General features: G+C 37.8%; 1 pseudogene; it reads right to left on the bottom strand.

The window, feature by feature from the left end:
* Positions 1-4,975: 4,975 nt before the first annotated feature.
* LOC138931547 (tigger transposable element-derived protein 1-like) lies at positions 4,976-9,547 on the bottom strand (annotated as a pseudogene).
* Positions 9,548-12,285: the final 2,738 nt, after the last annotated feature.

Raw genomic sequence — 12,285 nt, 5'->3', positions numbered from 1 at the left:
GGTTTTCTATTGAGGCTCTCTGTGGAAGTTCTTTAAAATGCTCTAAAGAATTCTACAACTGTATAGGTGTTATTGTTGTTTAGTCACTAAGTTGTGTCTGACTCTTTGTGACCCCATAGACGGTAGCCCGCTAGGCTCCTCTGTCCATGGGATTTCCCAGGCAAGAATACTGGAGTGGGTTGCCATTTACTCCTCCAATTTTCTTCCCAACCCGGGGTTCAAACATGCATCTGCTGCATTGGTAGGGTCAGTCTTTACCACTGAGCCACCAGGGATAGATGATACCACTATTGTCATTATGATTTTGCAGTCAGTTGGTACTTTGGAAACATGAGTTAAAGATAGTAGGCTGAGGGTCTGCATAAGGGACATGAGTGGGCTTGTGATATAAAGGGCTTAGACTGCCAGGAAGTTTATGAAGAAAATCAAAGCCAAATTACTGAAATTTTGAATGCTAAATTTGGGATCTGGACTTAAAAATAAATCTTTGTCAGCACTGAATATGAAATTGTTTACAGTAATAGGTGAGCATTTATATGACTGGATATATTGGTAACAAAGAATACAGTGGCCCAGGGACATTTCTAGGAATTTTGACTTCATAGATTATAAATGAGGCCTCTGCATTGGTACTTTAAAACATCTGTCCACACTGAACACTCAGCCTGAATTGAAAATGACCGATAGAGGATACAGTTGGTTCTCTATATTTTACATTTTATTTCCCTTACTTTTGTTCTTCTTCCTGTCACCATTCTTTATAAAATATTAATTACAGTTTTTGAATTCCTGTCATTTTATCATCTTAAACCCTATTTTAAATGGTGGGATGTTCTTCTCCATGATCAGAACTGCTCACCCTTGCTTGATGACCTGGAATCAGCAATTCTGGAAGTGTTTGACTCCATGTATGTGCCGTGGCTTTGCCTATATATTATCTGTGAAGATGATCAAGGTGCAACATACGAATGACCACAGGGAAGAGATTTCTTGAATGGTTCTGAATAATTTTAGTTCTCTTAAGTGAGAAATAGCAAATCAGATTTGAGGATCTATTTTAAATTATATGCTTAATCTTTAGGGATGCCTATAATTTATTTGATAATGCACTGTTACTCAGTTTTCTTGAGAAAATAGGATTATGTACATTCACAGAATTGGTCGAAATTGTGAAATTGTATTTGGTCTGGTGATCAAAAATAGTAATTACTGAATGTTTATGTTGTGTATACTGCACCCCTAATAGTCTGTTTCTTGTTTAATTGGAAGAATAACATCAAATTTCACCCTCCTACATACAAAAGCAGCACATTTTCTTTTCCAGATCACAGGATGAAGAGAGGGAATGTTCAGTAGATATTTGTGCTTCTATAAATCTGGTGTAGCTTAGCAGAGCTGAAAATGTGAAGTGTTGCTGCCACCTGCAGCTTGAAAGACATTAAAGTGTGTATTGCTGCTACTGCTGCTGCTAAGTCGCTTTAGTAGTGTCGGACTCTGTGCGACCCCATAGACGGCAGCCCACTAGGCTCCTGTGTCCCTGGGATTCTCCAGGAAGAATACTGGAGTGGGTTGCCATTTCCTTTTCCAATGCATGAAAGTGAAAAGTGAAAGTGAAGTCGCTCAGTTGTGTCCGATTCTTAGTGACCCCATGGACTGCAGCCTACCAGGCTCCTCCATCCATGGGATTTTCCAGGCAAGAGTACTGGAGTGAGGTGCCATTGCCTTCTCCGAAAAGTGTGTATTACCTGTGTGTATATAATTGGATTTTGAAGAACTTGCTTACTTAAGTAAGAATTGTTTAATTTCTCCATTAGTCTTTCTATGTATTTTCAATGCTAGCTTTCACCATTACTTAAAAATGTAGTATATTTTACATTACAAAGTTGAATACAGTATAGGTGCCAGAATGATTCCTGAGATTTATTTATTATTTGATTATGCTAAAATTAATTTTTAAAAAGCAATTAAATGGCAGATTAAAATAGCCTTTATGACATATTGGGGCTTTATAATGCAAGAGATCTGGGTTTGATTTCTGGGTCAGGAAGACTCCCTAGAGAAGGAAATGGAAACCCACTCCAGTATTCTTGCCTGGAGAATTCCATAGAATGGGAGCCTGGCAGACTACAGTCCATGGGGTCACAAAGAATCGGACTCAAGTGAGTGACTTTCACTTCACTTCATTGTGATGTATTGATGCTAGGAAATATTTTCTGATTCTTATGTTTGACAAAGTTTGTTTTGAAAATTCCTCCATAGAACTTAAACATTTTTTCAAGAGATTTTTTTTTTCAGGTTTACCCGTTACCCCCTTAAGCTATCACTTAGAATAGTAACCAGAGGCATCCACAAAAACAACGTCAGAGATATGTTGTCAATGGATAAAAGATTTTAAGTTGTTGTTTATATGTTGTTTTCCAAATAGAGATAGTGTGTGTTGTTGATGAGAATATTATTTGTTCAGGTCCTAATGGGATGAGAATACTTCTGTCCTAGGTTTCTGAATCTTCATCCTGTGTATTTTAAAATTTCTCCTCTTGTCTTTTCTTGTCCATTCATATTCTCATCATAGAAGGTAGAGAGAAGGCTAAGAAATCTGTAAAATTTGGCCAGTTACTTAAATTTCCTGAGCATTGTTCTCTTCCTCTGTGCTTTTGAGTTTATAATAATCACTTTCTGCATTGCACTGAAATTAGGTGAGACTCATAAGTGACAAATCTAGCACAATGTGTGAAAGAAACATGCCTTTTAATATTAGCTTTTACATATTTATAAGACAAATTGTTTCATCATGTTTTGTGTTAGGCAAAATGCCATACTTTCATATTTGAAATCTCTTATTTCTATTGTAACTGAACTTTGAAACCAAATATTTATAATTAAATGGAAAATGAATTTTCAATTATTTTGATAATAATATATATTAGCAGATGGTCATAAAATAGTGGCTCAGTCAGCAAGACATAATCTGATTTTGCTCCTTTTCTTAATGAGATTTTAATTATTTTTTTCTCAAAAACAAGTCATGGATTCCTTAAGCTATTTAAATCTGTGACATCTATATTTAACACCTGGTAGCTGGATGAACTATCACACATGTCACCATGGACAATGTTCACTTGTTTTCATGGCAAAAGTATGAGAAATAGGCAAAATCCATTTGCATTTAGAAAATTTTTATTTAAAAAAAGAGCCTTTTTCTTTTTAAGTTAATCTGCAGATTCCAAAACAAAATCTTAGGATAAAGGACAGGATCATCACTTATATAAAGGAAAAATTGCTGAACTTGAGAACTCAAATTATTGTAAATAAGAATTTCTTCCCTCTAATTTTAATAATTCAAAATCATGACAGAACTGAAGAATATGAGTAAATTATGAAGTATTAAAATATTATGTTGTTTCCTAGGTTATTCTTATTCTGATTTAAAAAATACACCAAATCTAAAATAAAAATATATGAGCTTCTAATTAAGGTTCCAGTGAATCGGAATTTCAGTGAACTACTGCATGCTGTCTGGGCTACACTCTCATTCTTCAAATTATCTATCAAAATCTTGTAGGGAAATAGAGATGATTTGTCTGATGAGTTTTACTTTCTTTCCTGCAGGATATTATGAGTAGGGAAGAATATTCAAGGGTTCTATTTGTTTTGCTTTTCCTCATATCTGTTGGTTCACTCAGACTCAGTTTCTGAGTTCAATCTAGCATCTAGATAATTCTTCACAGCCCTTAGACGGTGCTTTAGTCAAGAATAGAGATAGAACATATATCTAGGAGAAGAAGCTATTCTTTAAATGATGAGCTAGTGCTACAGTTTGGAGGAGAGCTGAGTGGCGAAGTGTGGCCTGATCATCCAAGAAAGCTCTGAACTTACGAGGTGCATGCTGAACTGCTGGGTGCTTTTCAATTTTTACTCTCCGTGCTGAGAATGTCATTTCTCATTTCTGTGCCTCTGTGCTGTGTTCTTGGCTTGGAATGTTCTCCCAGCCAATACACTTCCTGGCTTTTAGCACACCTGCCTGGAGGACACACACTCATCTTAGGTGTTGTAATGTAGTCTCTAGGGGTTCTGACCTCCCACCCTAAATGTATTTAATTATTTGTATTTTTGCATTTTCAGGTATATTCTTTGAGCATAGTGCTTGTGAAACTGGAGGAGGAAATGGCTACCCACTCCAGTATTCTTGCCTGGAAAATTCCACAGACAGTGGAGCCCAGTGGGCTATAGTCTATGGGGTTGCAAGAGTCAGATGCAGCTGAGCACATGAAACTAAATTGTACCTGTTTTGATGAGTGGTATGGCCACAATAAAAACTGGGACTTTACACTTGAGTTCTTAGTATTCCTTACATCCCACATGCAACCAAATTCCAGGGTTTATCAATTTCTCTTCCATATCTTGCTTAACAAGACTCTGTGTGATCCACCCTTGGCCACTTTTCCTACTGCAGCTCAAATCCTCCCCTGCCCCTCACCACCTTTACTTTACTATACTTCAGCTGTTCTGACTTCCTATGTTTCTCAACTTGTCCAGCAGCCTCTTGACTCAGAACTCTTGCACTTGCTTTTCCATCTACCTGGAACTCTTTCCCCAAATATTCATATGAATTTCTTCCTTATTTCCTTTCCCTGTTCAAATGTAACAGTGGTTTCATTTCTATTTTTTTATCTTGAATTATTTTCATGGTTTTGGAAATATGAATTTTTCACCCTCTTAGGAAATAACTGATGTTCATTATAGCAAAAGATGATAATCAGAACTAGGGCAGGAATACCTCAAAGATATTTTGGATTCAGTCACAACCACTGCAATAAAGCAGTAAAGTGTGTCACACAAATTTTTTGTTTTCCCAGTTCATATAAAATACATGTTTATACTGTATTGCAGCCTAATAAATAAGCAACAGCATTATGTCTAATACAACAATGTATATACCTTGATATAAAAATGCATTATTGCTTAATAAAAAAGGCTAACCATCATGTGAGCCTTCAGTGAGCAGTAATCTTTTGCTGGTGGAGGGTCTTGCCTCAATGTCAAATGTTATGGATTGATCAGGGTGGTGGTTGCTGAAGGCTGGGGTGTCTGCGACAATTTCTTAAAATAAGGCAACAATGAAGTTTGCCACATCAATTGGCTTTTCCTATTACAAATGATTTCTTTGTAGCACACCATGTTATCTGATAACATTTTACCCAGAGTAGAACTGCTTTCAACATTGGAGTCAGTCTTCTCAAACTCTACTGCTGCTGCTCCTTTATCGACTAAGTTGGTGTAATATTCTAAACACCTTACTGTCATTTCAACAGTCTTCACAGCATCTTCACCAATAGTAGATTCCATCTCAAGAAGCCATTTTCTTTGCTCATCCATGAGAAGCATCATTATGCTTCTCATCTCTTAAAGTCTGATTATGATATTGGATCAGTGCAATCACGTCTCAAGCTCTATCTACTTCTATTTCTGGTTCTCTTGCTATTTCCACTACATCTGTAGTTAATCGTTCCACTGAAATCTTGAACCTCTCCAAGTCATCCATGAGGGTGGGAATCAACTTCATCTAAATTCCTATTAATGTTGATATTTTGACCACTGCCCATGAATCATAAATGTCCTTAATGACTTCTAGACTGGTAAATGCTTTGCAGAAGATTTTCAAATTACTTTGCCCAGATCCTTACACCTTCTGTGGCAACTGTAGCCTTCTAACATGTGTTTCTTAGAGAATAGAATTTGAAAACTAAAATGCCTCCTTGATCCATTGGCTGCAGGATGGATGTTGTGTGTTAGTAGGCCTGAACACATTAGTGTCATTGTTCATCTCCATCAGAGCTCTTGGGTGAGGTGGATTGTCAGTAAGCAATAAAATGTATTGAAAAGAATCTTTTTTCTTCTTTCTGAGTAGTAGGTCTCAACACCAAGCTTAAAATATTTAGTAAACCATGTTGTAAACAGATGTTCTGTCATCCAGGCTTTGTTGTTCCATTCACAGAGCACAGGGTGAGTTGATTTAGCGTAAGTCTTAAGAGACATAGAAATTTTCAGAACGTTAACTGAGCATTGGCTTCAAATTAAAGTCACCAGTTGCTTTAGTGTCTAACAAGAGTCAGCCTGTCCCTTGAAGCTTTGGGCCAGGCATTGACTCCTACTCTCTAACTGTGAAAGTCCTTGATGGCATCTTCTTCCAATAGAAGGCTGTTCATCCAATAGAAGGTTTTCATCAACACTGAAAACCTATTGTTTAGTGTACCACCTTCATTAATGCTTGTAGCTAGATTTTCTGGATAATTTGTTGCACCTTCTACATCAGCACTTGCTGCTTTACCTTGCGAAGGAAGACAGTTTCTTCCTTTAAATTTCATGAACCAGCTTCTGCTAGCTTCAGACTTTTCTTCTGCATCTCTCTCACGTCTGTAAGCCTTCATAGAATTAAAAAAGAGCTAAGGCCTTTGCTTTGGCCTAAAGGAATGTTATGGGTGGTTTACTCTTTTAGCCAGAGCACTAAAACTTTCTCCATTGATATGGCTGTTTTGCTTTCTTATCATTCATGTGTTTACTGGAGCAGCACTTTTAATTCCCTTGAAGAACTTTTCCTTTGCATTCACAGCTTTACTAACTGGTGTCAGCTGCCTAGCTTTCAACCTACCTTGGCTTTCCACATGCTTTCCTCATTAAGCTTAACCACTTCTAGCTTTTGATTTAAAGTGAGAGACGTACAACTCTTCCTTTCATCAAACACTGAGATACCACTGAAGGGTAATTAATTAGCATAATTTCAATATTGTTGTGTCTCATGGTAAAGGGACACCTGAAGACAGTGAGAGAGATGGGAGAACAGTTTGTTGGCAGGTCAGTCAGAACACAATAACCTTTATCAGTTAAATTTGTCATCTTGTATGGACCCTGTTTGTGGTGCCCCAAACAACTACCAGAGTAACATCAAAGATCACTAGTCACAGATCATCACAGCAAATATAATAATAATGAAAAAGTTTGTAATATTATGAGAATGAGCAAATGTTGACACAGAGACATCAACTGAGCCAATGCTATTGGAAAAATGACACTAAGAGACTTGCTCAACATGAGGTCACCACTAACCTTCAATTTGTAAAATATGCAATAAAGTGAAGTGCAATAAAATGAGGTATGCTTGCACTAAACTTGTTTAGTCAATCAGGGATTGTGAAAGTGCACACATTTCTGAAAAGACGTCAGCAACATCCCCTGCAATCAAATGTTAAAATCAGGCTGAAAATCATATAATCAGTGGCAGCTTCGATCCAGTGAACAGATTTCTGAGAGTCAGCCAGTCAGTAACAGTCTGACTCTGGTAAACATGTTTCCATAACTGAAGTCAACAATTCCAGCTTATAAACACCACACTTTCCCAAACCTATAAGCTTTCTTCTTTGCTTATGAACTATCTTATAAGCTCAGTCCTCCCTTGCCTATTGAACATGCAACACATTCAGCTGTGATTACATGATATTTTTGTTATCCACTGGTTTATTTTCTATCTGTATTACTATATAAGCTCTAAGAAGGCACAAACGTTGTTGCTTTGTTTGCTGCTGCAACTTATTGCTGACATAGGTGCCTAGCACACAGTATGAACTTCACAAATATTTGTTGACTACATCTTTACAGTTGACATGATGGCCACTTAGCATAATATTCCCACTGCCTAATATAGTACCTAGTACACAGAAGTAATCCCATAAAATATTATTTAGATGATTGAATGAATGAATTCATTGTCCATGTAAGTTTTAAAATATTGTTAGGGATATCTTTGAAGTAAACTAGAGGTTACTCAGATCTCTGTGGGTCCCTTTAGTTCTCATAAATTCATCTCTCTCTTCAAAAATATTCCAGATGAAAAGATGCTCACCTGCCTATTTGACATTGCCTTTTAGAAGACTTAGAGATATTAAAGGTTTAATGTGCTTAAAACTAAACCCATGTACTTCTTCTACCACCAAACCAATTCTTCTTCTAATGTTCTCTCTGTTACTATAAGCCAGAAATTCCCCTCTCTCCCTTGAACCTCTATTTTTCAATCCAGCATCAAGTAAGGGTGATTTTACTTTCCAGATATATCCTGAATCTGCTGACTTCTCTCCCTTTACATGAGCGCCACCTTAGTCCAAGCTACCATTAGCTGTCATCTGAACTACTTTAGTAACACTGATTGGTCCATGAGTGTCTTCTCCAGGCCTCTCACCATTCTAATCTTTCATCACTCTACTCTCTCCTTATAAACCCTCATCAGTTGCTTTGCTAATAGGACACAGTCTAAAATTTTCAACATATCCTCCGGACCCCATTTGTTCTCTGCTTTAACCACCTTTCTCTTCACTGTGTGAACTTTAGTCACTGGCTTTTTTCAAGTCATTTGATATTATCATGCCCTTCACCTCATCCATAAGAGAACTTTTGCAATTTTTGCAACATTCTTCCTCTTGTTCAGACTTATCCTTCACATATTAAATCCACCATCATTCCCTGACCAAGTCATTTACCTCTACCTTACTTAGAACCTTGTCTGTCTCCTATGAACTCTTCTCATGTTGGAAATCTAAGTTTTGTTTGTGTCATTGTTGGATTAATAGCCATATCTTTAAACTATAATCTTCCTAAGAAGGGGACTTTATTTTTGGCATATAGGAGGCAGTAAATAAGTCTTTATTAAATTAATGAAAGAACAGACGAATGAATCAGTGAATGAATCAATCAATGAATGGGGGCACTTTGAACTTGGTCAAGACTTTCCAAGTATATTTCAGAGTAAACAGAGTTGGAACCTGCATTCTGAAGCTTAATGGGCCAATAAAAGGCAATGATGTACGAAGCAAAAACCTTATTTTAGAGCTTCATTCTTTTCATTTAAATTTTCATAGCAAAACAAGAGTCTCCTTGGTCTTTCATGGGCTGAAGTTTGGTGGCAAAGGGAAAGGTGGTACATAGAAGACATTTAAAGATCAATTTAATCTTTAATCTTTAATGAAGGAGAGAAAGGATGGGTCCTAATTTGTTGGAGTACGCCAAATCCAGGTAAATACTATAGCAGGTTTTTATTTAATAGGGTCAGCTTTTTTATCATTGGGAAGTCTCCCTTAGATGTAAGTATTGTGTCTCTTTTCACTAGTTTTAGGGTTCATTTAAATATTTTTTGAAAAAAAAACTAAAACAATTTGTTATATTAAAAAGCAGTATTTACAGATTGTGTTTTCTTTTTCCCATTCATTTTTCTCTCCTGTGAAAGTCTCAACCACTACTGTGGTGACATCAATTACAAATGTCTTTCACTTTGGAAATCAGAGTAAAGGACAAGAAGAAGCTATGAAAGCATCATCATCTTTCTGGAGAACTTTTGAGACACGGAGGGCAGGGTAGAGAGCAGGGAATATAGGTTCGCAGGCAGTCTTCCACATACTGCCTGATTTCCCTTCGTTTCACTTTGTTTTGTTACCTACCCCACCAGTAATTCGGAGCAAGCATAGTGTCTGGCATGAATAAACCAACAGAAAATGGTAGCCATCTTCTCCATTTTACTGGTTACTAAGCATCAGCTTGAAGGCTGCCATTTCCATTGTTGTTTAGTCACTAAGTTGTGTCCAAATCTTTTTGCGACCCCTTGGACTGTAGCCTGTCAGGCTCCTCTGTCCAATGGATTCTCCAAGCAAGAATATTGGGGTGGGTTGCCATGCCCTCCTCCAGGTGATCTTCCCAACCCAGAGACTGAACCCATGTCTCTTATGTCTCCTGCACTAGCAGATGGGTTCTTTACCATTGGTGCCACCTCGGAAAGGGAGTGGATCCCATTTCCTTCTCCAGAGGATCTTCCTGACCCAAGGATCAAACCCATGTCTCCTGCTTGGCTGGCCGACTCTTTACCACTGAGACACCAGGGAAAACTATTAGTTAAAATAGATAAAGGATAATTGGAGAAAATGCCATGCTTCTCTACCATCACCAGAGCTCTGCAAGGTAGCAGAACGGAAATCTGAGGAGGTTCAGAAAGACTGCATGCCAGGTTCACAGATGTGTGGCTAGCACACAGCAGAGCTAGACACAGGTGACATCTATCATAGCTCACAGGACTTCTGTTCCCTCCATAACCATGACCACACTGCTCCCAACATGAAGGTGACACCAGTTCTGCTGAAGGAGTGAATGAGACGACTGGCAGAAGGCTGGGTGTGATTTGAAGCATGCTTATTCTTTGATTCAGTTCAGTCACTCAGTTGTGTCCGACTCTTTGCGACCCCATGAACCACAGCACGCCAGGCCTCCCTGTCCATCACCAACTCCCAGAGTCCACACAAACCCATGTCCATCAAGTTGATGATGCCATCCAACCATCTCATCCTCTGTCGTATCCTTCTCCTCCTTCCCTCAACCTTTCCCATCATCAGGGTCTTTTCCAATGAGTCAGCTCTTTGCATGAGGTGGCCAAAGTATTGGAGTTTCAGCTTCAGCATCAGTCCTTCCAATGAACACCCAGGACTGATCTCCTTTAGGATGGACTGGTTGTATCTCTTTGCAGTCCAAGGGACTCTCAAGAGTCTTCTCCAACACCACCATTCAAAAGCATCAATTCTTCTGCGATCAGCTTTCTTTACAGTCCAACTCTCACATTCATACATGACCACTGTAAAAACTATAGCCTTGACTAGACAGACCTTTGTTGGCAAAGTAATGTCTCTGCTTTTTAATATGTTGTCTAGGTTGGTCATAACTTTTATTTACAAGGAGCAAGCATGAAAATGAAAGATTTTCATGGCTGCAGTCACCATCAACAATGATTTTGGAGCCCCCCAAAATTAAGTCTCTCACTGTTTCCCCATCTATTTGCCATGAAGTGATGGGACCAGATGCCGTGATCCTAGTTTTCTGAATGTTGAGCTTTAAGCCAACTTTTTCACTCTCCTCTTTCACTTTCATTGAGTAGCTCTTTAATTCTTCTTCACTTTCTGCCATAAGGGTGGTGTCATCTGCATGTCTGAGGTTACTGATATTTTTCCCGGCAATCTTGATTTCAGCTTGTGCTTCCTCTAGCCCAGCGTTTCTCATGATGTACTCTGCGTATACGTTAAATAAGCAGGATGATCTTCCTCACAAGTTGGTCACTGGTGCTTGCTTGAGGCAATTACATAGTTCCTGTATGCCCTTTGGGTTTGGGAGGGAGACTCAGGTAAGGTGCAAAGTAGCATGGGGTCACAAAGCGTTGGACATGACTGAACGACTGAACAACAACAAGAATGAAGAATGCTAAAGGAAACTGAACCAGGAAATGGGAGAGACTCTTTTTCTTTCCATCTTACATAATCTAAAGCTCTTAATCCAGAACCCAGAACTAAATAGATAATGTGTGGGCTATTTAGGGAACTTAGCTACCATATACAATTTTATAGCTAGATGACAGATTCCAAACAACTAACTTAGTAACAGATGCTTGGAACACATCTCTTTACGAAGTGGGGTGTTATCTAGAGTTTCCCTAAACATCTTTATATGTAGACAGAAATTTGGATCATATTTGTGTAATTCTAAAGTAGAGTTTACATGATGTTTTGCTTAGAACAAAATTGTTCCTCATTTTGAGAAAGGGAGAAGAACTGTTACATTCGTAAAAAGAAAATTTCTCTTTTTTATGGGCTTTGGAAATTTATGAACAACTAGACTAGAAGTCTGGAAGACTCTGAAAACATTAAAATGGAAGGTATTAATTGAATTGGCTGTGTTTCCTGACTTCTGTATTTGCCTCATGTAGTAAGGCTTTGTTAGTTTTTGTCTGCTTGTTCTTGAGGCCTGAGGCTGTTTATTTTTCAGAGCCTTAGATTCCTTTTTTGACTGAGCTTTTACTGCAAATAGATAAAGTTCCTGCTCTGTACCATTGCTTTTACTAGCTTAGAAGTTTATTAATATGCTTATTTATATCCCTAGCATGTACATGTATGTAAAGCATACTTTGATTTGTAAATATTACCTTTTTTATGGAATGTAACTGTGCCTTTTGCCACTAGAACAAATTGATTTCATCTGCTGTCTCATCTTTAAACCTATTATTTACCCAACTTTTAGCTTTTTCAGTATAATGTAAAAATGTCTCACTACTATAAGAAGATTAATAAACAAAGCAGAAAAGACTGCTTATAAAAAAATACTTTAGAAACCCTGTCCTTTTGATTAGTAACCAGTCCTTCTATCAGAAAAACTTCAAAGTGCTCTCTAAACATTGAATTTTCATCAGTGATGCTGCAACCCTTAGCTCTC

The sequence above is a fragment of the Ovis canadensis genome, chromosome 1, assembly GCF_042477335.2.
Source record: "Ovis canadensis isolate MfBH-ARS-UI-01 breed Bighorn chromosome 1, ARS-UI_OviCan_v2, whole genome shotgun sequence".
NCBI classification, from domain to species: domain Eukaryota; kingdom Metazoa; phylum Chordata; class Mammalia; order Artiodactyla; family Bovidae; genus Ovis; species Ovis canadensis.
Note: the sequence above shows the minus strand (reverse complement) of the source record. Positions and strands in the feature narration are given on the sequence as shown.